This window comes from Catharus ustulatus, chromosome 20 (genome assembly GCF_009819885.2).
Source record: "Catharus ustulatus isolate bCatUst1 chromosome 20, bCatUst1.pri.v2, whole genome shotgun sequence".
NCBI lineage: Eukaryota > Metazoa > Chordata > Aves > Passeriformes > Turdidae > Catharus > Catharus ustulatus.
The window spans coordinates 726,220-751,865 of NC_046240.1; the positions used below are offsets into that span (position 1 = coordinate 726,220).

A 25,646-nucleotide genomic window follows, 5' to 3' on the forward strand; every position below is an offset into this window, starting at 1 on the left:
ACATCTCCTCGGGATGCCCGAGGGCAGGAAAGGACCTGACAAAGACCTTCCCAGAGGGAATCCTGCAGCAGAGGAGCAGCCACTGCTCCACCGGCACTGAGGAAAGCCCGCGGGTACCCTCGGGGCAGGACAACGCCCTTTCCTGCCCCGATTGTTCCGAGGCTGAGCATCCTGGGCAGGAAACAGGAGAGGAAAAACAAAGTCCTTGGCTCTCGGGAGCAGCCCTGAAGGCACTGCCCAGGTTCGGGAACAGTGGCAGTGGGTGGAGACGCACGGATGCCTCGCCTGGGTTAGTGCCAGGGCGTGGCTCAGCACCTGGATGGATGTTGCTGGAGGGCTTTGGGCACTGGGAGGACGAGAACAAGAAGCCTGATGAGGTTGAAGGAAACAGGAGCTTGGGCTGATGCTGCTGATGCAGCATCAGGAAAATCACTGAACTTGATTAAAAGCAAAGGGATCCTACCCAGAGATTTTTTTCAAGGTAAGATCCTCACACAGGCTCCCTAGAAAGGTCATCAAGTCCTTCGAGCTCCATCTCAGCTTTCTGCCTCCTCCAGTTCATCCTCTGAAGTGGCAAACAGGAGCTTTGGAACATCGATGCATCCTCGCTGCAGAGGAAGAGCTGGATTTGGAGCTGTGCCCTGCGTAGAGAGCTGTGCCAGGGCAGCAGGATGTGCCTGGTACCTGCTCCTCCACTGAAACTGATTTTCTTAGATTACAGAAGAAAATCTTGAGTTTCAGCTGTTTGTTTGCAAGATTGTACTGCCTCCCCTCCACCTCACTGAGGAGGCAAAGATAGAAACTCGGAGCGAGCGAGGGAGGGAGCAGCTGGAGGAAGCCTTTGTAGAACACGGGGCAGTGCGGGGAGAAAGCTGCGATTTTCAAGAAAAACTTCAGCCTCGGTGTGTTTATCAGCCAAGCAAGAGCTCTGCACAGAGCAGGAGATGTGGGTGATAAGATGTTCACTCAAACCACACCAAGGCAGGGTATCAGGAGATCCAGGAGGCAGCTGCTTTGACAAACATCCTCTCAGGGTGCCTGCAGAGGAGGCTGTGCCATCCAAACCCCCGCACGGCTCTGTGCAGGGTTCCTGTCCCACTGAGCGGGGGCAGAGGCTGCTGTGACACTGAGGACAAGGACACACCAAGCCACGGTGAGGACCTTGAGGGACATTCGCTCTTTGGGCCACAAACCCTCATTCTGGGGAGCCCCCACTCCCTGAGCCAATGGGGGAAGGGGTAGCAGAGAAGGAACACAGAGAATCACTCCCAGATAGTGGCTCAGGCAGTGATCTCATCTTAAAGCAGAAGTCAGAACTCCTGGCACAAGAAGAAAATCTACTTCTGGAATAACAAGGGCACCTGTGCCTGCAGGATAACGGTGCTGGGGGACACGAATGACACAGGACATCCCATTGGTCACAGGAGGAAGCAAAATCCTGAGTTATTAGTGGGAATTGATGTTTTGGGAAGAGGAGAGGTATGAGCCTGTCAGCTCCCTTGAGAAAAGGAACAGGTCCAAGCTACCCAGGCAGCCGTTCTGAACTGCAATGTCTCATTTACACCAAAAATACAAGAACTGGAGAGCTCTCAAAGAGCCAAACTGCAGAGCTCCCCCAGAGGCAGAGCTCACTCCCTGCTCTCGCTGTCTCTGAGAACTGGGCTGAAGGAGAGGCTCCCACCACGAGGCAGGGAAAGCACCTAACGTGAGAAGCAGTTTCAGAGTCCCCCGAGTGTCAAACAGCATTTACAGAATGTGACACAACAGGGGCAAAGCAGCACCCAGATTTTACACCCAGGGCTGGCTGCCTGCTCCCCCTGTGCTAGCTGGACACTCACAGCGGGCACCACTAAGCTGGGGGTGTCCTTGGCACCAGTGCAGGAACGGGGGATGAGCCCAGCCCGAGGAACTGAGAGGTGATCTGAGATTCATCCAAAATGCCACCAGCTACAGTCACACAGCACTGTGAGCCACCTACCTGGGGCTGCTCGGCTCCTGTGAGGGACAGTCACAATGGCCACCATGCCTTGCCTGTCCCCCTCCACCACAGGCAACATCCCCAACATCCCCCAGCTCATGGCTGTGCTGCAGTGCATGAGCCCAGCACGGATCCAAGCCCTGAGATGCTGCTTTGCACAAAGAAGCCCAAATTAACTCACAGTTCCCACTGCCATAAGAAGACAGCTCTGTGGGAAGGCACAACGGTGGCCATGGTCAGTCCATGGCCAGGGCTCAGAGACTCCTGAAAGACAGGGGGAAGTGAGGCCTGACCTAACAACTGCATGTGTGTGGTCAGTTCTGCTGCTGCTCTGTCTGCTGGGCTGACCACGGCCACACAGCACCAGGATGTGGCAGAAAGAAAGATCTGCAGAGGGGGAAGGTCTCTGGCTTAGGAAAGAGCTTAAAAACACTCTGCAGCCAAAGGATGGATCATCATGCAAAGTAAGGAAAAACAACATCTAGGAAAAGCAGAAAGAAGGGAAGCGCTCTGCCATCTGCCTGAGATGAGCACTCTCTGGTCATCAGCTGTGTCAAAGCAGCAAACCCACACCTAAGGCATCAAATCCCAGCTCAAATCTGGAGATGGGGAGAATTCTGTGCCCTGGGTGCAAAACCCCAAATCCAGACACGGTCTCACCCTAGACCAGGCAGGACTGACTTTTCTTGCTCAGAGTCTCTTTGGTGCTTCCCTCCCAGGGAAGGGCAAACCCAGTGAGTTCTGAGGCAGCAAGACCCGGGGAGGGCAGGGGACAGCACAAACCACACAGGTGACACAGGCAGTGCTCAGCATCGTGTCACCCTGAGCAACGCCACCCAACCCCCCCCAAATCTTGCACACAGTCAGGGGAGGGGTGCCCCTGGTGTGGGACCCGCCTGAGCTGCAGAGAGGAGAGGCTGCCGGGGCTCAGAGCCCGCAGCAGCAGCGCTGTGCTCGCTCATCACGAGTGGTTTTATCGCCCCAGCCCCTCCCGGCACAGCCTGGCCTCCAGCAGCCCCGGCTCCGGGATCAGAGCAGGAAACCCACAGGGGGCTCAGAAAAGCCTAAGACGAGTCAGCCCTTTTCAAAGCCCTCCATCCAAGCCCTCGGTGTAGCTGCAAAGGGGAGTTATTCAATGAGATTTCCCAAATCCCAGCCCCAAGATTACCAGCGTTAGCAGCCAGAGCTTAAGGCTGGGCTTGGGAGGTGAAGGATCTGTGAACGCCAAAAAAATAAACCCCAGAGGTGCAAACAAACAACAGCTCCAAGGTGTAACTACCTTTGTTCGGGAGATTTGGAGATAAGGCTCCACTGAAGGCACGAAAAAAACCCTAAATATCGGGAGCAAGGTCCCAGCAGCGCCCACCTCGGCTGCCCTTTGCCCTGGGATGTCCTGGAGCTGCTGAAGTCACAGAGATGTTGCTGGAGCATCAGGAGCAGGACTCACTCCACTCCCAGCATCATGAACCAGCTGCCAAGGAAGCACCTTTGCCACATTCCTGCTACAGGTCAGCACAGAGGTGGCCTCGGGAGCAGCCCTGGTGATAATGGACATGTTTGACCTGAAATTTAGGATCGAGTTGTCCCAAGAGTGTGTAACCAAAGCAGCAAACTGAATCACAGGAGGAGCAAAACCAGAGCTGCAAGAGACCCAGCAAAAAGAACAAAGTAATCTGAGAAACTGTTCTGAGGTGAGGGAATTCCTCAGTGAATGGAGAGGATGTTAAAAAAATTAATCTGCCCAGAGGGTGCACAAGGAGAAACGTGGAGAGTTCAAGGAGTCAGAACAAAACCTTGCAACTCATCACTTCAAAACAGTGTTTGCCGTCATCTGACTGTGATTCAAAAAGCAAAAGTCAAACCCGAAAAAAAAAAAAGAAACTTCTCACTCCTGATCAAAGGAGACATTTTGCTCTACAGTTTAGATTCACACGGCTCAGAGCAACCCCCCAGCAGGCCAGCTCTCCCTGGGAGCAGCAGTACCCAGGTGGGAACCTAGCCCTAAGGACATTCCTGTGCTGGTCTGCCCTCCTGCAGCATGCCTGAGACATCCAAAATCGGGAGCTCTGACTGTACTCCTGTGTCTCCGGAACTCCCAATCGCTGCCACTCACTTCCACTCCCTGTGGAAACAGGCGTGGTTTCCTGGGATCAGGGACGAGGCTTTAATTCCGTGGAAGGGCAGGTGGAACACCCGGAGCAGAGTGGGGAACTTCCCAGCAGTTCCCCCCTGCAGCAGTGCCCAGCCCTGAGCAGAGACCAGAGAGAGGGGGAGTGCCCTCCCTGGGGATATTCCAGAGGTGCCTGGACACAATCCTGTGCCCTCGGATGGCCCTGCTGAAGATGAGCCACTGGGATCCCGAGGGCACCTTAAAACCTCAGAGCTGCCATAAAATCCAGTCACCAGAATTATCCTGTACTTGTCACAGCTTCCCCACCTTTTCTATTTTAACCTGCAGTACTCACAACTCAGGTCACACCTGGATTCAGCTAGGCACTCGGGACAGGTTCTGTGAGATGCCTGCATGGTCTTTTTTAAACATTTCACTTTTAAAAATAGGAACAGCACAGGTTGAGCCAAGTGAGGCCACTCTGTCAGCACAGAGGGAGGCTCGGGGCACATCCCGACTTCCCACCTCAGCACTCCCGGCCTGGCAGCAACTCATTCCCCTTTTCTCACTTACCTCCTGGGAGACCTCACGTTATTTCTGTGCTTTTTAACTTCAAAATGCGAACTCAAAGTAGCTGCGAGGTTATTTTGCCAGAATTCAGGCTGGCGGCTCCCAGCTGCAGCTCCTGGCTCGCCCCCAGCGAGGATCAAAAGACTGATGGGGGTCACCTCCCGGGAAGTCCAGCTCCCTCCGGGAATACCCTGCACTCTCCAAATTAACCAGGGAGGTGTAAAGACCCCGCTAATTAGCCCGCCTGGCCCCAGAGCTATTAGGGCAAGCCAATTAGCGGCAATTCGCCTGTCCCGGCGGTGGATAAACACCCGCGGCTGCCCTGGGAGGGCTGAAGTGCAAAGTGCCCTTGGTCAGAGCTCTGACACCTCGCAGGTATTTCTGCTCTCCTCCCCCAGCCCCGGACCTGCGAAACTCCTCCCGGGAGCCGCGGCAGCTCCGTCTCTGCACAGCCCGGTGGGCAGTGCTGGAGCTCCCCCTGTGCAGGGCACCGCGTTTGCTGGCATCACCGTGGAAAACTGCAATCAGTGACTTGCCCGTGCTGGTCTTGGGGTGAGGAGCTTCCAAGCTTCCGGCTTGGGGGATATCCTAAAGCTTCGTGTTTCAAAATGTTTGTTGTGTTTTTCCCTTCCCCAACTCGATCTATAACTCACCAGCACCAGGAGCATCCCCCCCAGGCTGTCCCTGCCTGACAAGGCCAACACTCCTCAGCCCCCCAGGAGCCCCTAAATGGGGACAACACGGGACAACTGGTGCTGTGCAGTGCTCCCAGAGGGAGCCACAAGTGCACAATCAAAGCCCAGAGACCTCTCTGTGCCTCAGTTTTCCCTCCCACCAGAATGCCAGAGGCTCTTGCTGGGCACAGTCCCTCAGCTGCAAAGCAGTAGCAGGCAAAGGTTAACCAGACTTTCCTTTCATCCTCTCACTTTTATCTCCTACTGTAACCTTCCCAATCCCCTTTATAAACCTGGCAGCAAAGCTGGCAGAGCAGGCCATGTCGAAAAAGCGTTTTTATATTACATAAAAACATGCTGATACTCCACCGAGGTTATTTCTAACCCACAAGAACCAATTGCCTTAACCAAGACATCCTGCCACGGGCACCCAGCACAGTACCCAGCCACCCCTCCTGAAACTCTCTGAGCAGCAAAACAATGACACACAGCCACAACTGCCCATGCAGCAGCAAATTGCAGAAATAAAGCTGCACACGAGAAAACCACGTGTTCGCAGCAGCGCTGCAAGCAGGGGAGCTGGGGATTTGACCACTGGGACCAGAACTGCCTTGGAATTGGGTTTGTTTTCTGTTTTTTTTTTTTTACCCCCAAATTTCTAAGAAACAAAATACAGAACTGCCTTGTCCAGACTCTTGCTGCTGCAGCAAGCGCTCAGCTCAGTAAATCTAATTAATGAGCCAGGAAAAGTGTCACTCGTTTGCTAACTACTGCACCCAGGGCTGCCAAACAGACAGATAAAGGATTTAGCTGGGGCCTATTCCAGCCAAAGGAGCTGGGAACCTGGCAGGGAGAGCTGGAGATTAGAGGGGGCTGAAAAGAAAAGGAGAGGAGGGGGAAAGAAAAAAATCCCACTAGATTAGCACTTTGAAAATGCAAGCATGTAAATCAGCTTAGTTTGATATAATGCCACCCTTGTGAGCATCTGGGCACAGCAGCGTGCAGGGCCCGCCTGAGCCTGCCTTTATTTGGGCTCGGGAGTCTCACGCCAGCAGCTCCCTCAGAAAAACAGCAGTTTTGTTTTTACCAGCTCTGGAAGTTCGCACAGGAAGCCAATTAGGGGAGACCTGGGAACAGAGGAAGATTCATAATTGCAATTAAGGCTTCAAAGTGCTGATCCCAAGCACAGGCCTTAGAGATCAAGCTGGGGGAGGGGAAAAAACCCAACAAACTCTGAAAACAGGGAGCTTTAGCATACCCCCCAAGCTGGAAGAGCTCCTCAGCCCAGACCAAGGCATCACCTGGCAGAGAAGGACTCAGCTCTGAGGGGCCTACGCAGGACCAAGAGATTTGGGGTTAAATCTGCATCAAAGGATCCCACATTTGTCCCTTACTGCTACTGACCATAATCCTTCATCCCATCCCATCTAAGGATGTCATCGTGGCTCTGGCCCCCAACAATGGATCTGCTGCTCCACTGTGCCACTGGCAGGACAAAGGGTTGAGAAAAGCTGAGAAAAGGAAACTCACCCAAGGTGTCAGGGCCACCCCTGGAGATGTGGGAGAGCACAGAGGGGCTGCAGCAGCTCTTGTGCTGCTCAGGATGGCTCTGCTCTGCCCGTGCCCGCTGCCAACCCTCGCAGACACTTCCCTGTGGTGGCACCTCCTCTCCTCACACACTCCCAGCTTTCACTCCAACCCCTCCCAGCATCTCCTCTCTGAACAGTTGGAGAACACCTGGCTCCAGCAGGCAGCAGAGCTGGGGGGCTTGGACTGCTCCCCACGCTGGGGATGCTCCTTCCTTCCCCCAGACCCCCAGAGCTGCAGCAGGAGCCCTGAGCCCAGCCCAGGCTGGAGGGGAAATGCTGCTGGGGGTGGCTGTGGGACCCCAGAGCCCACAGGGACAAGGTGAACGCTCATCTCCATCCCCAGCATGTCCCAAACTACTGCTGCTCTCCTCCCATGGGTCCAAGTCCTTCTTCCCCCACTCAGCTGCCCTGGGGAGTTGTTCCCAGGCTCAGAAGCTGTGGTGTGACCTTGGAAAAGTCCTTGGAAAGTCCTTTGTGTCTCTGGAAACACACCAGCTCTTGGTGGTTTTGCATAAGCGACTTTCCCTGGGATGTTTTGCCCCAGTGCTGAGCACGTAGGGCTCAGTAATCAAATGAGGACAAAGAAAACTCCAGTCAAAACCTGGCAGCCGTGGCGGAAACAGCCAAGAGCATCCCCACGAGCACAGCCTGGGCCTGGCTGAGGGCTCTCCCTCCTGAGCAGCTCTCAAGAGAATCATCACGAAGTGGGAATGAATAATCCTGTGGAAATCAGCAGCGTTCCACAAGATCCAAAACATAGGCAAGCATGGGTGGTTCCCAAGGGTGGAAAAACAGGAGAAGGCAACTGTACCTGCAGAGCCTGCAGCCCCCCATGCTCTGGCTCTCCTGCCATTCTGACACTTTTTGGCTGAGGAGGAAGCCCCAGGCCAGGAGCAGAATCCATCCCCACACAGATCCCCTCCCCAGCCCGTGGCTGGACACTGTTTCCAAGACCAACCCACACTTCTGCAATTTCAGAGATCTTACCCCACCTTCTGTGTGCTGTGCCAAAAAGAGAAGTGCTCCGAGCCGGGGGGAAGTTGTGGCACCCTTTCCTATCCTGAAGGAGGATTTCAGGCTCCTGCCACATCCGAGGGGCAGCTCCGGCCAGGCTGCGCAATGGGGCTGGGACTGCACAGGGCCCTGTCTTGGGGCAAGCAGTTCCAGGAACCTCAACAGTTGTGAGCAAGAAAATACAGAAATAAAGCCCACACAGAAATGATCTGGTCAGAAATAACCGGGCTGTCAGATACCCCAGCAGGGCGTCTGGCCATGGGGTTGGGCAAGGACACACAGGAAAGCAGCTCCAGGGCCAGGCAAGGACTCTGAGCTCCCCTAAAGGATGGCACACGTGGGTGAGCTGGGCTCAGGCAATCCTGGGGCCTTCCCTCCTTGTTTGAGGGGCCAGCTCCCCCTGACACAGCACTGTCTGGTGGTGAGGAGGAGCAGAGCCACAGCCAAGAGATCCACTCCTCCCTGTTTGTTCATGGAGCTGGATTTCTCCCCCTGGATGCCAAAAGAACAGCTCCATCCTGACCAGCTGCTGCCAAAAACTGAAGGAGAGGCTCTTCCCACTATCCATTTGCTCAGCATGAGGGCTCTGTTTTCCAGTCTGGATGAGACTCAATCATCACTCCCTTCCTTGAAGCCATCAAAGCCTGGATTTCTGCTGCCACAATGGAAATTTTATCGCCATTTAGAGCAAAAGATATCCCTTCCCCAAGGGGGTTAAGCCCCATTACCAGAAGTTTTCTCCACCACACTTAAAAGTGGCTCAGCCTTAAGACATTCACTATTTACAAGTTTCTTCTATAGGGCATCACCAGAGGGGCACTGGGTGTTTTCAGAGGGCATATGTATGAGCACTGGAATTATAGCACATTAATTAGCAGGGAGAGCATCCCAACAATCACAAGGTCAGAACACAACATCCAGAATTCACACCTCGTTGGGAGTTACTGGGGGACAACACACAAGATCTGCCACCTCTAAGAGGGTTCCATCCGCCTTGAAAAATGAGAGAAGGGCACTTTGTCTGATGGACCGAGTCCTCAGGGACAGCAGAACTCACTGGGGCCTCTACAGGCAGGTGCAGAAGGAAACTCAAGGCCCTTGTCCAGCCCTGATGGTTTTGGAGCATTAAGAAATAAGGGATGGTGAACATTTGCTGTTCTGAGATAAACCACAAAGAAAATTTGGCTGCCTGTGTGAAAGGCTTGGTAAGATCAGAGTTTTAACTTGCTTGGTCACAGAGATGGGCAAATTCACCTTCCTGAGCCATTTGGGTGTTTCCTGAGGTAGTTCATACCCTGCCCCCCCCCCCATCCAGCCCCCCCTCTCCCTCTCTGAGTAAAAATTACTGGCAAAGAAGTGTCAAGCAGGTCAGGCTGGGCCAGGGCTTCCCACACCTCCCACAGCACCAACCACAAGCTGCAGCTCAGAGCAGTGGCCCCAGAGATGGCATCGCCCAGGTTCCATCACTGCTGAGCAGGACAACCCCACCAGAGTAGTGGATTCAGCAGGAAAACCCAGTTCCCCTCCAAAAACTCCCCAAAGCACAGCTGCTCAGAGAGGGAGAAACCACTGGGGGATTAAAGTCCACATTCACCACCAGTTAAAGAAGGAAACTGCCATTGCTGGCCTACAAAATACTGGTCTTGACAAGGATTCAGTTCAATTCACTTGTGCAGAGCTGGCAGTGGATTGCCAGGGGCACTGTGCTCCCCGAGGAGTTTATTCATACTGTGGTTTGGGTTGAAGGGACCTTGTCCAGTCCTGTATTCTGTGTGACCTTCTTCCCAGCCACCAACACACCAGACACAGCAGCCAACACCACAGTCCTGGTGTCTTGTTCCTTACAACACCACCAGAAACTTCAGGATTATCATCCTGAGCCCCAAAAAACTATGGAGTCCAAGCCAGAGGGAAAAAGAATAAATCAATTGGTGACTTTGGAGCACCCCATCAGCTCTTTGCTCTGCTGTGGAGCTACATGGTGACTCTGGGTCTATCCAAGGACAGGAGTCATTGCCTCCAACTTTACCTATGCAAAACTGAAGTGATTAAACAAATGAACATCTCCAAATACACAGCACCTGCTGTGGAGGGCAGCTCACCCCACCCAGCTGGAGCCCCTCTTCAGCCTAAGTGGAATTCTTAGGCTTTTTAGGCCATTCCTAAGCAAGACAGCTTTCATCCTTGTTCTCCTGAGCAGCTTCCCACATGCACAACAGGAACAATCCCACTTTGCTCTTCCTCAGACCCACACTGGCAGGTTTCAGCAGCCTGGGTTTTGCTTTATGCCTAGGAGCACAGAGACAAACCCATCTCCTCTCCTCCTGCTCCCATCAGAAACAGCAACTGTGCAATCACCAAATCTCCAAACCTGCCTGGAATGCCCCACACCCGGCCTTGGATGGAGAGGCCACCCAGGACACCACCAACCCCACCCCACCCCTGCCCACTCACTGGGCTCTGGGAGCTTGGCAAAATTCAGCCAGGGTAAGAGCAGCCTCTGTTCTCCTCCTCAAAAACCCCAAGGCCAACCAAAATGACACAGATCTGATGTGAGTAAGAGCAGCCCACTTTTATAGCTCAGTTTTCAGAGAGGAGGAAATGCTCTTGTTCCTGGCAGCAATTCTGAAAACCCCTGGCCACATGATGCAAGAGTTAATTTTAGCCTCTACCAGTCATTGTCACCACAGTGAAGGTTGAAGTTCCACCCAACATCACAGGCAATTCCTGGCTCCAGGTGAAATCCCCAGAGGATTTAGGCTGGGGACAACCTTGGTGTGGTCACAGTCTGACAGGAGCTGGGTGTTGCCAGCAGGGTATGATAGAAACCCCAGGGCTGCTCTCTAGGGAAGGTGGAAATTCAGCACAGGACTTCCTGTGTGTCACGGGAAAGATGGGGGGAAAAATAAAAAAATTCAGCAAGTGCGTAATTTAGAGAGAAGAAAAGGTGTTTCGCAAAGTACAGCAGCAGCCCAAGCTGTTCTGCTGAGAAGGAACTGAAGGACACAGCAGTGGCCAGTGATTCCTCCCAGCACTCCCCAGGGACAGGACACAGGGGACATCCCTGCTGGGAGCGGGGGCTGTGCCCATTCACCTGGGGTGCAGGTGGTAAACCCCAGGTGTTTTCAGGCTCAGCAGGAGACCCTCCCAAAAGCCTGTGGGACACCTGGGCCTGGGGTCCATCCCCACACCGAGCAGGTGCTGAGCTCTTCCCATGAGCTGGCAGCTGAAGAGGCTACAAGGAAGTGTTTGGATCAGGAAGGTGCCCAGGACCTCCCACTGCGGGCACAGCCCCATGCCCCACATTTCCTCCAGCAGCTGTTCTGTACAAAGCCCTTCCCTGGCTGTGGTCCTGGGGAAAATCCCTGGTCACTGTGCAAGGTCACGTGTGGGTGGCACTGTCACATTCAGGGCAACATAGAGCAGAAGGGAAACACCAAGACTGTGATATCAGGAAAGCTTCTCATCCCCCATTCTGTGTTCCACTGACCCAGCACTTTCCTGTGCCTCCCCAGACCCTTCCCAGCACTTCTTGTTCCCCATGAATGTGCTGTGGCTCCTTACTCGGCTACCATGGCTCACAGGGAGGGGTGCTGGGCTGGTCTGTTGGGTTTCTTTAATTGAAAAAAATATCTCCCAGCCTGAACAGGGTCAGGGATCATCCCAGCAAGGTGGCACAAGGGTCCCTCCCAGAGGGGACCCCAACCCCTGCCCCACTGCCTTCCCCTTGCAGCTCCCTCCTGATGCAGGAGGGGAGAGCTGATCCTAATTCCTTCTGCCTATTTGGAAAAACAAGTTTACACACGAGATTTCAATTGGCTCTCTTCAATTGCTTAACTCCTCCAGCTGTGAAACAAAGTAAGTGAGAGACAAAGCCCTACAAACAAGCAGTGAGCATTTCTACAAACCATTTCTGAGGGCTTTTTGTGAGCTCTAATGCCAAACCCACTAAACAGATTAACTTCCAGCATAAACAAGCAAGTAAATCTTTCCCCCAAGGCCCTATGTATCCAAAGGAAGCTTTAGAAGTTACTTCCTGCCATTGTGGAGGCCCTGCTGGGAACCCAGGAGCCTTTTCAGTCCCTGGCTTGGTTGCCCAAACCCTTCAGTTTACTCCAAGCACCTCTGGCTGCAGCACCACAAAGGACACACGATGGCAGGGATGTTTCTGGCCAGTCCCCATTGCCCTCAGGCTAAGGGCAGGTGGGGGCTGGAATTCACAAATCTGACAGGAAGTGTGAGCCCCACTTCTAGTGGTGCAACCACAGCATACCCATCGCAGGGAGGGGAAGAAAGGAAATCTCCAAATGGGGGGACAGCCCAGGGAGAGGAGGGCACCCATCCAGCAGTAGCCAAGCCCAGCAACCTTCATCCCCTGAGCACCCTCAAACAGCCACAGAAGCATCCACACTTCCTTGTGAAGGAGAACAATGAGCCCAGAGCCTGGAACCTTTCCAAACCTCCTGTTCACATCTGGGAATCAACAGGCACAGTGCCAGACCTGCAGAGGTGAAGGGGGCAGGCAGCATAGAGAGGAGGTGCTGGCACTGGCAAGGTTGGGGCAGGTCATTGGGCATCCTTTGGCCTGGCCTTGAACAGCCAGAGCTACATCTCTGGCAGCCCAAAATTCCGTGGAGAGGACAAGGCAAGAGGTGCCCCCTTCTCCACATGATGAACTGGTCTATGACTCTCCAGCCCCTTTCCTCAGCTCAGGGACTGGATCTGACGGTGACACCAGGTCTGAAGAGGTTCCAGCCAGGCTGGCATAGCCCTGACCTCAGAGCAAGCTCCCAAATCCTCCCAAGCACATGAACAGGGGACATCAGGGCCACGGAGTTCCCACGCTCTGGGTCATGAAAGTGGGTTTGCAACCATTCCTTCACACCCTGCAGTTCCCTAAGGGAATTGGCATGGAGACCCGATCAGCCTGGGGAAAATTCCCAGTTAATAAGCAGCCCTTGGGGAACATTAACCTTGTTGGCTTTGATTGCAACCCAGCTAAGTGATCCAGGAGACTGCAGGCAGGATCCCCACAGCTGCATGAGGAGCAGCAGGGATCTTTCCCAGCCTGGAATTCCCTCATTCCCACTGCAAAGCCTCCACACCTGAGAGATGTTGTGACTCCCCCAGGCAGCTGCACTCGTGCGTACCCACTTAGGAGCTTTATCAACACAAGGACCTCGAGAATGAAGAAACATTAGTGGAGTTTCACATGTACAGACTGCCAGAAACAATAAGAAAAGGGAAATGCCACCTGAAAGGATGGGAGCTTTTTTGCCGAGAAGCCTCTGGGCTAAGGGTTTAAATAGTCACAGAGCGATGGGGGAAGCAGCTGAAAGGGGAAGCGTTTCATCCTAATTTGAGACAACAAAGAATGGGTCTTTGTGCAAGGGATGAAAAACACTTCTGCAAGCTCAGGGACACGAGCCTTTCCCAAAGTGCCCCATCCACACAGCCCTGCACTGGGACCGGCAATCACGGGAGTGAGAACACCCCGGAGCAGCCACACAAATCCTCCAACACGGGACACAGTCATGGCAAATTCCCTGCCCCGGCAGCTGCTTAGGGCAGTCACAAGATCAGGGTGAAGCTGAGCCCTTCCTGCCCAGACAGAGCAGCATCGGGACATTGCCCCCTGTTCCCTATCCTCAGCACATGGGCTGCTCATGCCAGCTCTGCTCACTTCTGCTTCAGCCCACCCCAAAATAAGCACCAGCAGCATCTCGGGAGCACCCAAGCTGCTCTCAGCCCAAGCACTGCGGGCATTTTGAGCAATGAAACCGAACATTGGAGGGGAAGTCAAGGCCTCGCCACATCTCTCTTACAAATACAAAGCCCATGCGGCACCCAGAGTCATTCACTGATAAGTGTCATTGATAATTGTCACAGCGCCCGGGAGCGCTCTCCTATTCCCCTTTTCACTCAGCCCGCGGCTCACGCTCACATCTGCTGCCCCAAACCACCTGCGGTCCTTTTCCCTGGGCGGCACAGGTGGGGAGGCACCAGGGCCGTGCCCGGGCACCCCGAGACTTCCAGCCCCGTTCCGGGAAGGAGCAGCCCAGGTGGGAGCGCGGAGCCACAGCTGCCCGGGCAGTCCGGCCTCCAGGCTCGGCTTTACCAAACCAGAGACTGAATCTGGGCGAGCTCTCAGCCGCTGCATGTTCAACACATCTGAGGTGAAACCAGCCCAGCCTCGGGCTCCAAAACCCCCACCACGCTCCCGGAGCATCGCCCGGCTCCGGCTCCACAGCCCCAGCTCCCGTCCAGTCGCACATCGGCCATCCAGCCGGGCACTCCCGTGCGCCCAGCAGCCGCAAGCTGAAGTTGATTTTTTTTTTCCCCCTCCAGTGGCAGAGCTTGAAATCAGAGATGAACAAGTCTGAAGGAGCTCCTGTCTGGCCTCTCATGTATTCCAGATGCACATGCTCCAATCGCCGCTTGCCAAACAGGATACGAGGCGCAAGGAAATAAAGCATTTTATCTTCAAGCTTTTCCAAGAGGGTATTAGAAACAATGGAGAGGAAATACAAAATTAACACTAGAGAAGAGCAATTGGCAGTGCCCTTACGAGGCTGTTCTTCATTACAAGGCTGCCTATTCAGCGGCTTTCATTAGGAAAATCACATCGCAGAGCCATTCCCAACAGTGTCCCTATTTCCTAATTAGGCTTCGCCAAAGAGCTGCATCTCTCAGTTCCCGCCCGGCACACAATCACAACAATTACCATTTCATTGCACCCGGCCGCCGAAAACACCGCAATTAAAGCATCTGAGGAGTCACACGGGCGCGTCAGCAGGGAGACAAGTTCTCACGTCGTGCTAATTGGCGGCCAAAGAAGGATCAGAAGGACGGGAACGGCGGGGCTTGGTCTCCTTGCTGGGAAAGGCGCTCGGGAGCTGCGGTCGCTCCCTGGGCTCCCACCCAGGAGGCCGCGGATGGGGGTCGGTGCCAGCAGGGAGCAATGGTGACAGGTCCTGTCCGCCCCTCAGGGCTGCGCCACAGGGAGATGCTCTCCGGATCCTCGGCAACATCCTTGGATCACAGCTCCGCACCAAACAACCCTGACCCAACACTAGGTGGACGCAGCTCTGGGTGGGTTGCAGAGGTCACCTGGAACCCTCGGTGACAGCTTGGGATAGTAGGACCCTGTCCTCACACCGGACATGAGAGACGGGACAGGGATGGGGAATCCTGAGCCTCTGAGGGAAGAAGGAGCAAAGCAGAGAGGAGAGAAAGAGCTGCAGCTGCGGAGCCTGAATTGTATCCACAGCTCCCATTTTCCTTCAAGCAGTGACATTTCCAGCCCGAACCAGCAAAGCACAGAGCTGGAATGACGGCAGACCTGTCAGGCAGCCCGGGGAGCTGGGGGGCAGAGCTTCCATACAAACCTCATCCTCCTTCCCCGTCCTCTCACCTGGAAATTCAAACCGCTACTGGGAGCAAGAGGTCAGGCACAAAATGAGCCTCTCACTGCTCAAAAGCACCTGGGGCACTCACCTGAGCACTTTTCCCTGACACCCTCGAGCACAATTTTCCTCTTGCAGAATAATAATGCAAAATTGGGCAGCCCCGCCGTGCTTAGCAATCAGCCAAAAAAGAGAAGTCGAAACTACTCCAGGGTGAGCTGCAGCATGGCAAGGTCCCTATGCCATGCTGAGGTGTCCCAGGTCCCCAGCAGAGCCAGAGCACCTGAGTCTGACATCCCTCAGCCCTGGGGCTGCTGCAGCACGGGCAGCTCGCCCTGCCAGAGCAGCTCATCCTGCTGGAGCAGCCACTGCTCCTCTCTGCCAACACTTCCCACTGCTTTCAGTTCTTCTTTCTTAGTGCAAAACCCACATCTTCTTTGTCACCCTCAGCAAAAAGGCACACGGGGCCAGTTTTGGTTTCTGTCCCAGCTGGATTCCCTGATCTCCCTGGGGAGGAGGGAAAAGCCATCCCACCATCCCACACCCCACAGATGTAGGAATGCCCCTCGCCCAACCACTGCACACCAGAACTCCACTTTCTTCCTCTGAAGAAGCACCTCCAGCACGTGTCATGCCCCTTCCCCTGTCCTGAGAGGCTGCAGAACTGCCGGGAGCAGGACAGGGGCAGCCACACAGAGCCAGGGAAGGCAGAGCACTGAGCTTTCCTCACTTCACTTCAGCACGACCACATCGCGAGGCTGCAGCTGTCCTCGGATCACACTCACATCCCAGCTCCTGCTGCAGCACACCTGGCTCTGCCCAGCTCCTTCCTTCAGAGACCTGCAGAGCATCCCCAGCATCGCCTGAGCCCTCCGGCCTCACGCAGTCACTGAGGGACGGAACCACTGCAAAACCACCACAGCCGGGCTCTGGCTCCTTATCTTCTCACCTTTCTATATTTCAGCTCTAATCTGAGCAACACCCAGAGCTCCAAACCTCTTTGCAACCAGATTTCGGAAACATTCATGATTCCGTCCGAGTTTGTGCTTTGAACAAGAGAAAAAAAACCCCAACACCAAACCAACAGACCTTTCTAACAGCCAGGAAAATTAAAGCCTTGGCATCCTGCATAACCCCTGGATTTTGCAGCAGACCGAGATTGAGAAAATTGACCTAAATGGGAAAACAAAATAAATTGCAGCTGTTCAGCATCAGGGCAAGCAGCAGGAGCAGCACCAGCCTGCAGCTGCCTGAGCAGTTTCGCTGCACCGGGAGCAGCACGGTCTCGAAACCAGCCCTTGGCAAAGCTAACGGGTGCGGGGTGACAGCAGCCAGATTGTCACGAACACGAAAACAAAGGTCTGAAAGCTCTTTTCTCCCGCTTTTGTTAGTGATTTGAATCAGCAGAGCCTTTTCCTCCCTTCAGGGCTCACACCTCCAAAGCAGCTCAACATCCTCTGGGGGAGGCGGGTGCAGGAGGGAGCGTGGCCCCAGGCCGGGCTGGGCACTGACTGGGTGACACTGGGAGGCCACAGAAGCACCTGATGGCAGATGCTCCTTAGCAGGCACAAGAGGCAGCACGGGGACAGCTCGGGGCTGGAGCGTGTCCAGCCCCCGATGCTGGAGGGGTGACGCTGCTGAGCTTGTCTCATCCCAAACCACATCCTGTTGCCTAAGCAGAGCCTTCCCTGGGGCTGCACTTCAGCCCCTCGGGCTGCGGGGACACAGCAGCAGGCGACTTGTGTGACCTTTGGATCCCTTCAGGGAAGGGCTCCTGTTGCAGTCACAGGGGCGAGTCAGCCCTGCCAAAACTGCGGGCGGGGACCAGAGAGCCCCCGGGGACCCCGCCACGGCAGGGTGGTCCCCTGGGGCGGGCAGAGCCCCACACCTGGCCCCGAGCAGCAGCTCCGGGGGGCCACGCGGTGGAAAGCAAACACAGAGTCCCGAAATGAGTCACGACGGCCGGACCGTCCCCACCCGCGAGGTGACACCGGCTCCTCCTGGCCAGGCATGGGCTGCAAGGGCACCCCGAGGTCGAGACGCAGTGCGGGGGGCCCCATCCAAGGCTGCAAGAGAAACCCCCAGCCCGGGTAATGACACCCGCTGGTGAGTTTAAGAGAAAGCCCCCGGTCACACGAGATGCCCGCATGACACCGGTTTCTGTCCCCCTCCTGTTACCCCATTTACAGTGAGCCCTCCGCAAACGACACAGCCCCGCCGAGCACCAACGCCCCAAGCCACGGGTTTCACGGACACCCTGGGAATACAAGGGAGCTCCTCCTCCACGTGCACGGGACGTACAGAGCCCCCCGCCCCGCTTACCCCGGGCTCGGTGTGTGCCCCGCCCCGCCCCCCGTCCCGGCCACACGGTCCCCCCGCTCTCTCACCTGGGGGGCGGCTGCCGCCGGGGCTCCGTGCCCATCCTCGGCCGGCCCCGCCGGGCTCTCGCCGGGCTCCGCTCCGCGCCGGGCGGCACCGGCAGCACCGGGGCAGGCGGAGCTGGTGGTGGGCCCGCCCCGCACATGTGCGCGGCCCGCCCCGCCCCGGCTGTGCCCCGGCACCTGCCCCCCGCCCCCGCTTCCTCCTCCCACCCAGCCCTCCGTCCTTCCCTCCCTCCCTCCATCCAGGCATGCCGCTGTTCTGCCTCGCTGCCAGCATCCTGCCGTTCACCTGGCCAGCCCCCCCCGTCCATCCATCCATGGATCCATCTGTCGTGTCCCCACCACCACTTTCCCTTCCACCCTTCACTCTTCCATTCATCCACCCCTTCTTCTACCCCTTACTCCTGACATTCTGCCCCTCATCCATCCGTGCATCCATCCACCATCCTGTTATTCATCCATCTGCCCTTCCCTCCATCAATCTCTCCATCCATCCATGCATCTTTCCAACCCTTCACCTGCCACTCCATCCTTCCTTCCACCCATCCATCCATCATCCATCCTTCCCACCATCCGTCGTTCCTTCCATCATCCATCCATCCAGCCATTCATTACCACGCTGGAGATGTTCTGCTGGTGTTTGCTCTGGTGGCACCTGGGAATGGCCTTTTCCTGTTGCCTTTGTGGCTGCTCTTGAGCAAAGGCCCGTCCCACCCTCATTTCTGGCCCCCACACCCGTCCCCTGCCCCACCTGCACACGGAGCTGCTGGCCGGGGCGCGGCCGGCCGGGGCTGAGGGCAGGAATCCGGGCGGGTTTCTCTGCGGATTTCGGTTTGTCGAAGAGAGTGACCGCTGCCACTGCTGCTCCGAGACTCAAAACCTGCTTAGGGGCCAAAATAGCTGTGGGTTCCGCAGTGAAATTCCAGTGAATTTTAAAAAAAGCAAACGCAGTCAGAGCTGAAATCCCCTTTCATTGGTGACCCATGGAGACTTTGCCCGCTGTGCAAAGCATGTGGGACCAGAGCCCCGGGTGCCTGTGTCACCTGTGCCAGGTGAAACCCCCGTGGAGGGACATGGGCTCAGCCTTCACCAGCTGAGCAGCCACCAGCAGTTCACAAGAAATCCCGAGGCAGCAAAAATAGCGGGACAGGGAAGGTCCAGTGTTGATGTCATGGTACCACCTGCCCCAAGACGCTGACTGGGAAACAGCCAAGTGCTCAGGTGGAGCTTTGTGTCCCAGCTCCTCTGGGCCTGAGCCCTTCACTGGATGCCAGTCTGGGATGCCAGTCTGACCTTTCCCACCCCTTCTGCTCCATTCCCACCGCCTCATTTCAGGCAGGTCCCAGAACTGGAGGAACTGGGAGGTGTATGAAGGGCCAAGGCTGCAGAGGCCAAACTCCTCTGGCTGCTGGGGCTGCAGTATGTCCCCTTCTGTCCCCTTCCCTCCCCACCTGAGGCACCAGGAGCTCCTTGTTTTGCCCCTGGGGGCCCGGAGCAGCTGAGGAAGTTACCAAACATGGGCTGGGGGGGGCTCAGTGCGGCGGAAGGAAGTGGAGGAGGGCAGGGAGGGGCCGTGCCACGGCTGCAGTGGTGACAAACAGCGTGTGGGGCCGCCGGGCTGACACAGCCAGCTCGGGTAAAGGGCTCTGGAGCAGGGGCACCTCCAAGGGATGTTGACAGCAGCATGTCCCCGGGAGCTCCCTGGAGAAGGGAGCTGTGTTCCCCTTGATTGCTGCTCGGAGTTCAGGGGATCCTTGGGATGCCAGTGCCACACCAGGGTGACAGCAGGCAGGGGGAAGTGATCCCAGGTCTTTTGGGGTCACACAGAGAGCAGGAATGGCATCCCCACGGCTTCCACCCACGTGGAGGGGGAGCATTGAGCGTGGCTGTGGTGACACCAGCAATGATGCCAAAGCTGTTGGAGCTCCAGCCAGAGCATGGCCACGGAGCACTGGCACATCCCAGCTGAGTTCCTGCCCCTGGAGCTGCTGACCAGCCCCAGCAGGAGGAGGAAGCTGAGGCTGTGCTCTGATGAGCTCATTTAGACCTTTGGGTTCTCTGTGAACAACCCAGAGTCAAAGAACGGGTTAGATTGGAAAGGACCTTAAAGATCATCTTATCCCAAAACCCTTGTCCCATCCAACCTGGCCTTGGGCACCAACGTTCACCTTACACTGAAGTTCAGCTCACCACAGCCTTGTTCCCATTCCTCCCTACTCCACACCCCAACATACTCCCTGAAACAGCAACTCCAACCCAGCCGCATGTGGGAATCAAGCATTTCAGCCCCTCAAAAATGCCATAAAGTCACCAACTCTACACTCAAACTCTTGAGCTCTGCAGACTGTAGCCAGCACATCTCCCTGGGTGCTGCAGCTGGTGCCCAGACCGAGGGTTTCCAGCAGCTTTGGGATGGCTGACCCTGTCCTCACACAGCCCCCAAGGCTGCTGTGTGCTGCTGGGGCTGCACAGGCTCCAGGTGAGCCCATTGCTTCCCTTTCCCCGAGTTTCCACAGGAATGGAGCATCCCAGCCCCAGCAGAGCCACTCTGCAGCCTCTCCTCACCACCTGTCACTTGGAGGGAAGGGGAAGCAGCGTCACTGAAAAGGGAACCTTATTGTCTCTGGTTTTCCCCACAACTTGTGTTTTTCATTTCTCAGAGCACACTCAGAGGATCCTGACAGACTCTTCCGCAGCCCTTGAGAAATGAAACTGGGGCAGAGACCTCGCTGTGGGCAGATCTGACACCAGACGTTCCCCTTCCACCTCCCAGGGAGGAGGTGACAATATAACTTTACATGACTCGATCTGTTAAGCTGTCAAAGGTTTTTTTGGCCAGTTCTGGGTTGGGGGAGCTCCAGAGCTGTCCCACTTTCGGCAGATGAGTCTGGTCTGCACTGATCTGGGGCTGCTCCCAGCTCTTCGCTCACCGCCGGCTCCGGGCGGGATTCCGCCGGAGCTGGAACTCGTCTCCTCACTACTCAAAGATCCCTGCCCTGACAGCAGGGAATCCCTGTCCGGATCCCAGTCTGGGGCCAGGAGGAGCAGGCAGCCCCGGGAAAGGAAAGAGCGCTGGGGAGAGCCGGGCTGGGAGTGCCTTTCGCGTGGGCTGAGGTTTCCACCCTGTGTCCTGCCGGAGAACTGCACTGATGGAGAGGGTTCAGCGTGCCCCGGGGGTGCAGCTCAGCCAGCCCCGGGAGTGCAGCTCAGCCGACCCTGTGCGCCCAGCTGGGCAATGAATCCCTGGAAAACACTTTCCTAGGAGTGTTCTGCCTCTGGCAGCCTCCCTGGGTCAGCCCAGAGGGACGATGTGAGGGTGCTGAAATTCCGTGGGTCCCGTAGTATCTGTGGCTGTGGTGACCCTCAGCCCTCTGTCTCAGCCTCCTCCGAGTCTCCAGCAGCACCTCCACTTCCCGGAGCACCCCAGCTCCTGGTGAGCTCCTCAGCAATTGAGCCTGCATTTGGGACCTCGCTGGGGGCACCCCAGTTAAGCTGTGTCATAACCAGGACTCGCTCAGTCCTGATGGGACTGAATAAACCCGGGCAATCCTTGGAGCTGGCTGCACACTGGGCCTGTTCTGTGCTACCCCTGCTAGCCTGGGGACAGCTGGACACATCCCCGGGCAGCCACACATCCCTGTGGAGGTGGCAGCACTGCAGGCTGTGAGCCCAGAGCAGCTGCAGTTTATTCTCCTTCCCCAGGCCACAGCCCTGTCACCCAGCACAGCCACGAGGGCACCGAGACAGCACCGCCCCGCCATGTCCCGCCCCGTCATTGCCACTGCCCCTCCACTTTTGGATGTACATTTTACGATGGTCAAGGTGTAAATCAGGTGTAAATCTGAAAATCTGAGTAGAAATCACAAGTTCCTGCACCCCTCAGGAGCTGGGCTCTGCCTTCCCAAATGCAGGAGCTGAAATACTTCAGCGAGGGACATTCCAGAGGAGCAAGGGACAGCCAAGAGCCTCAGATGGGACACTTGGGGCTGTTTGACCTCTCCGGAGGTTTTGATCCCAGATGAGGCTGAAGCGGGAGAGGGCCAAGTCCAGAAAAATGAGGACGGGCATCCTCTCCCCTTCCAGCCCCCGGAGGGATCTGTCCCCCCAGACACGACCCATCCCCAGTCCCCAACCCCCTACCCCCAATCCCCATCCTGGGCTGGCGCAGTGGGCTCAGCGCTGGTACCCCAGCAGATGGCAGCAGGGCCTCAGGGTGAGCTCCTATGGCTCATTCGTGAATTTCCTTTTTCCCCTGCTTGCTTTAAATAAAAGTAATCACCAATCCACTGAAGATGCCCCTTGAGATAAACTGGACTGGGAGAGGGACATTTGCCCTGCACGTTACCTGGGTGACAAACTCAAACTGAATGATGTGCCCGCATCAGCTGTGAGGAAAAAATGGGGTTTGTGGACATAAATGGGAAAAATGGGACAAAAATTTCACCTGACCCAAGCAAAAGAGGCTGGAAGCAGGACAGAGCCGGGCTGGAGCAGCCCATCCTCAGCCCTCCCTTTGGGGGCATCAGAGTGGGCACAAGGGGGGCACAGGTAGTTGTGATGAGGACTGCATCAAATCCAGGACTCCTCTGGGCAAAAGGCACCCCAGGCCCTCTGGTGTCCATAGTCCCTTAAACCTCAATCCATTTTGCACCATTCCCAGTGGCCAGTTTCATTCTGATGCTTTAATTCACAGAGTGAAGCCACTCCTATCTCAGCAAATCCTCCGAGGTGCCATCAGTGGGTCCAGGCTTAAATCTGCAAACTGGAGTGTTTAGAGCAGATTACAAACCCAACCCTCTGGTCTGTCAGAGGCCAGCAGGGTGGGTGTGTTACAGGTACCTCCAGGTCTGAGGCAGTGCAGTTTTCTGTGCATTTGGGTGCCACGAGAGCAGTTCACACCCCGCATTAACCCTCACAGCGGTGACATTTTACTGCTTCTTTCACCACACAATTCACGGTGCCACCAAATGACCAAGGCACCTGTGTGAGGAAGTAGCGCTGTGGGCAGCGAGGTCCTGGAGCAGCATTTGGTTGATGTGAGGTGTTTGCAGCTGGAATTTCGAGGGGCAGCATCTGTCTGCATCCAGGGGGTGCCCGGGACTGGCAGCATTTGGAAATGAGAATCCAGCGGAATCCAAAGCAGGCGCTGTGCTAGGAGAATGGGTTTGCTTTTCTCTAGCAACAGATGAACAGTGAGAAACATCAGGGGGTTAATGGAGCCATAGAAGGAAGGGACAGAAAAAAGAGCTTCACCTTCTCCTCCCCCTCGTTTATGAGGCATCGGGAGCAGGGATGAGACCTGGCTGAAGTTCGGAGCTGCCTTTCCTGCCACGGTCAGCAAAGAGCTTTACCAAGGATGCGAGCACCATTCTCTGCTCAATGTCTGGGGAAACTGAGGCTGACCTGGAGGGGTCCATTCGCCTTCTCCCACCACCGCCTCAATCCCCTCTCCTTCGTGTTTCCATACGCACTCCGGAATTCCCGGGACTCGGGCACGCCGGGGCGTGCGCGGCGGGATCAGCTTCCACACAGGCGACGGTGCCGCTGAGCAGCACTGGAGAGCGAGGAATTGGGCTGGGCACTCAAACACTGCCCGGCTGCTCCAGCGCCCCGAGGAGCCGCGGGGGTCGGGGCAGTGCCCGGGAGCGGGGCAGGGGTCCCGGCTGGCTTCGGGACGGTGCGGACCCCCCAGCACGCAGGGGAGGATGCGCAGGGAGGGCCGTGCGGGGGCTTTGGGCTCTGCTCGCTCCGATCCACCCGTGCCCTCTGGCCTGGCACGGGCACCACGCCGATGAATGGCACTGGTGACGGCTGGAAGGACGGACACAGCGCCGAGATAAAGCCGCCGAGTTCTGGCTAGCACCGGCACGGGCGGCTCTGCATGGAGCCAGCCCTGGCATGGGGCGGGATGAGGGCTCTGTGTCCCGGCTGGAGGCACGGCGAGGTTCCTCCCTTGGAGCTGGGGCCCCATCCCGAGCCCCGGCCGGGCTCCCAGGACGCCGCAGTGCCCGGCCGGAGCCGCTCCCGCCGCCTCTCCCCAAGCCCTCCATTAGAAGGTTAGAGCCACTCGAAGGCCACTTCATCCCCGCTTAATACATCCTTAATTATAATTAGGTTAGGATGGCTGCCAAAAGGAGCCCGAACGCTGCGCAGCGTCCTGGGGAAGGTCCTGGAAAACTCGTCCTGACAGGACTCTGCTCAGGGCTGGGCCAGGGCTCACTCCCTGCACCCTCTCGGCGGCCTCCCGTGATTTTGGGGTGCCAGAAAGGCCCCAGCACCCACTGCGCCCTGTTTGATATCCGGAGGACACTTCCCTTAAGGAAAACCCAAAGGATGGATGGGGCTGTGCATGACCCCCTTTGCCCTGCCTCAGCCTTGCTGGCTCAACCTCTACAAATCCTCCACTCCTTCCCTCAGGGAACAGGATACTTTCTGGAATATTTATTTATTTGTTTGTTTGTTTGTTTGTTTATTTTTACATAATTTTAAAAATTATTATTATTATTTCTAAATAAAGAGACAAAATGCCACCTTCATCTGCAATGCTGAAACAGAGGGACTGCCCCAGCTGCAATTGGAGCTGGGTCCCACGAGCCCACTTGTCACTGCAGAGGGAATGCTGGAGAAGAGTTAATTGTCTGGCAAAGGGAGTTACTGGGAGCTGCGAATCCAGAGGCTCTGAGGATCCATGTTTTGATAATCCTGCTCCTTAGGTAGCTGAAATCCATCCAGCCCTCCTGCCCTGGCCCCAGCCTCTGCCTCACTCCCTCCCTCTCCCCTGGAAGCCCAATCCAGGTTCCATCTTTACCTTACATCAGCTTAAGGAGATCGAATTCCTTTTCACAGGGGAGGAACTTTCCTCTAGGATCGGAGTTTCAGCTCCACGACCTTCCACGGGTCCCGTACAAAACTGTGATCCCAGGTTCCCCTAAACAGCCTCTATCGAGACAGAAAATCACTCCATGGGCCAGTTTCTTATGCCAGAGCCAAAAAACCTCCCACAAGGAGTAATACCAGTAGTGTTCACTGTGTCCAGAAACAATTCTGTAATGTAGGTGAGAAACTGTCTCCACTCAATTTAATTATTTTAAAGGAATATTTGTTATTTTAGAGGACCGTGGTGCACTGCTCACCACACTGTCTGTGCCCTAGCACCCTGATCTCTCTTTGCCCTGGCCAAGTCTGGCCCTCTCCATCTGCATTCCCTCAGCACCACAACTCTTGTGCTGCTCAGGCTTTGCTAAAGCAGCTCGAGGCAGTGAGTGAAGGGATCGATTTTCTCTGAGTAATACCGGGCTCAGATCAAAAGGAAAAGTCTTTGTTTGCTGTTATCCTCCCCCAGCAGGGCCCAGGTGTGGATGGTTCTCAAACAGGCTGGTTTTCAACCAAAGGAGCAGCTCACAGTGCCCAGGATTCTCTCGAGCTGCTGTCAGGCAGTGCCGGGGGGAGTGAAGGCACAGCCGGAGTGGAGACATCAAGCTCCTGTTCAAAATGCAGTGTGGGGTCAAAGCTGGGCGCTTTGGGACAGGGATGCTCACTCTGAGTCCCCAAAAGCTTTTATGGTACCTGGGCAGGGTCTCTCAGGCCTTGGTGGTGGGGATTTGTGAATTGCTCCGGTGTCCCTCTGTCAGTCAGACCCACAAATACAAAGAAAATAGTCCTAAACAGTGGAGTAGGAAGTCCAGAATTACTTCAGGTCCCCTAAGATCCAGGTGGGTGCTTTGATAATCTAAAAATAAGATCTGCAGAGTGGTACCAAAACTTCTCTGAACTAAACATTCTACTGAATAAACTGGATGTCCCCATCCCCTCCTCTCCACACAGATCCCCAGGAATATTTATACAGAAATCTGCCTCCAATTCCAAACCTCTTTCCTGCACCCCACATCTCCCACACCTCAGCCTGGCAGCAGAGTCCTGCAGA

The 25,646-nt window shown here is 55.8% G+C and overlaps 1 protein-coding gene across 4 annotated transcripts in view; it reads right to left on the reverse strand.

Annotated features, from left to right (window-relative positions):
• PIK3R5 (phosphoinositide-3-kinase regulatory subunit 5) overlaps window positions 1-17,799 on the reverse strand; it is a 41,533-nt gene extending 23,734 nt beyond the window's left edge. For 2 of the 4 annotated variants that reach the window (XM_033077112.1, XM_033077109.1), the window contains exon 1: window positions 17,729-17,799. The gene's annotated coding sequence lies outside the window, so the exon portion shown is untranslated. Of the gene's footprint in view, window positions 1-6,862; window positions 6,941-15,432; window positions 15,676-17,728 lie in introns of those variants that run through there. The other 2 variants (XM_033077110.1, XM_033077111.1) reach the window with 2 other exon arrangements.
• Between the last annotated feature and the right edge of the window lie 7,847 nt (window positions 17,800-25,646).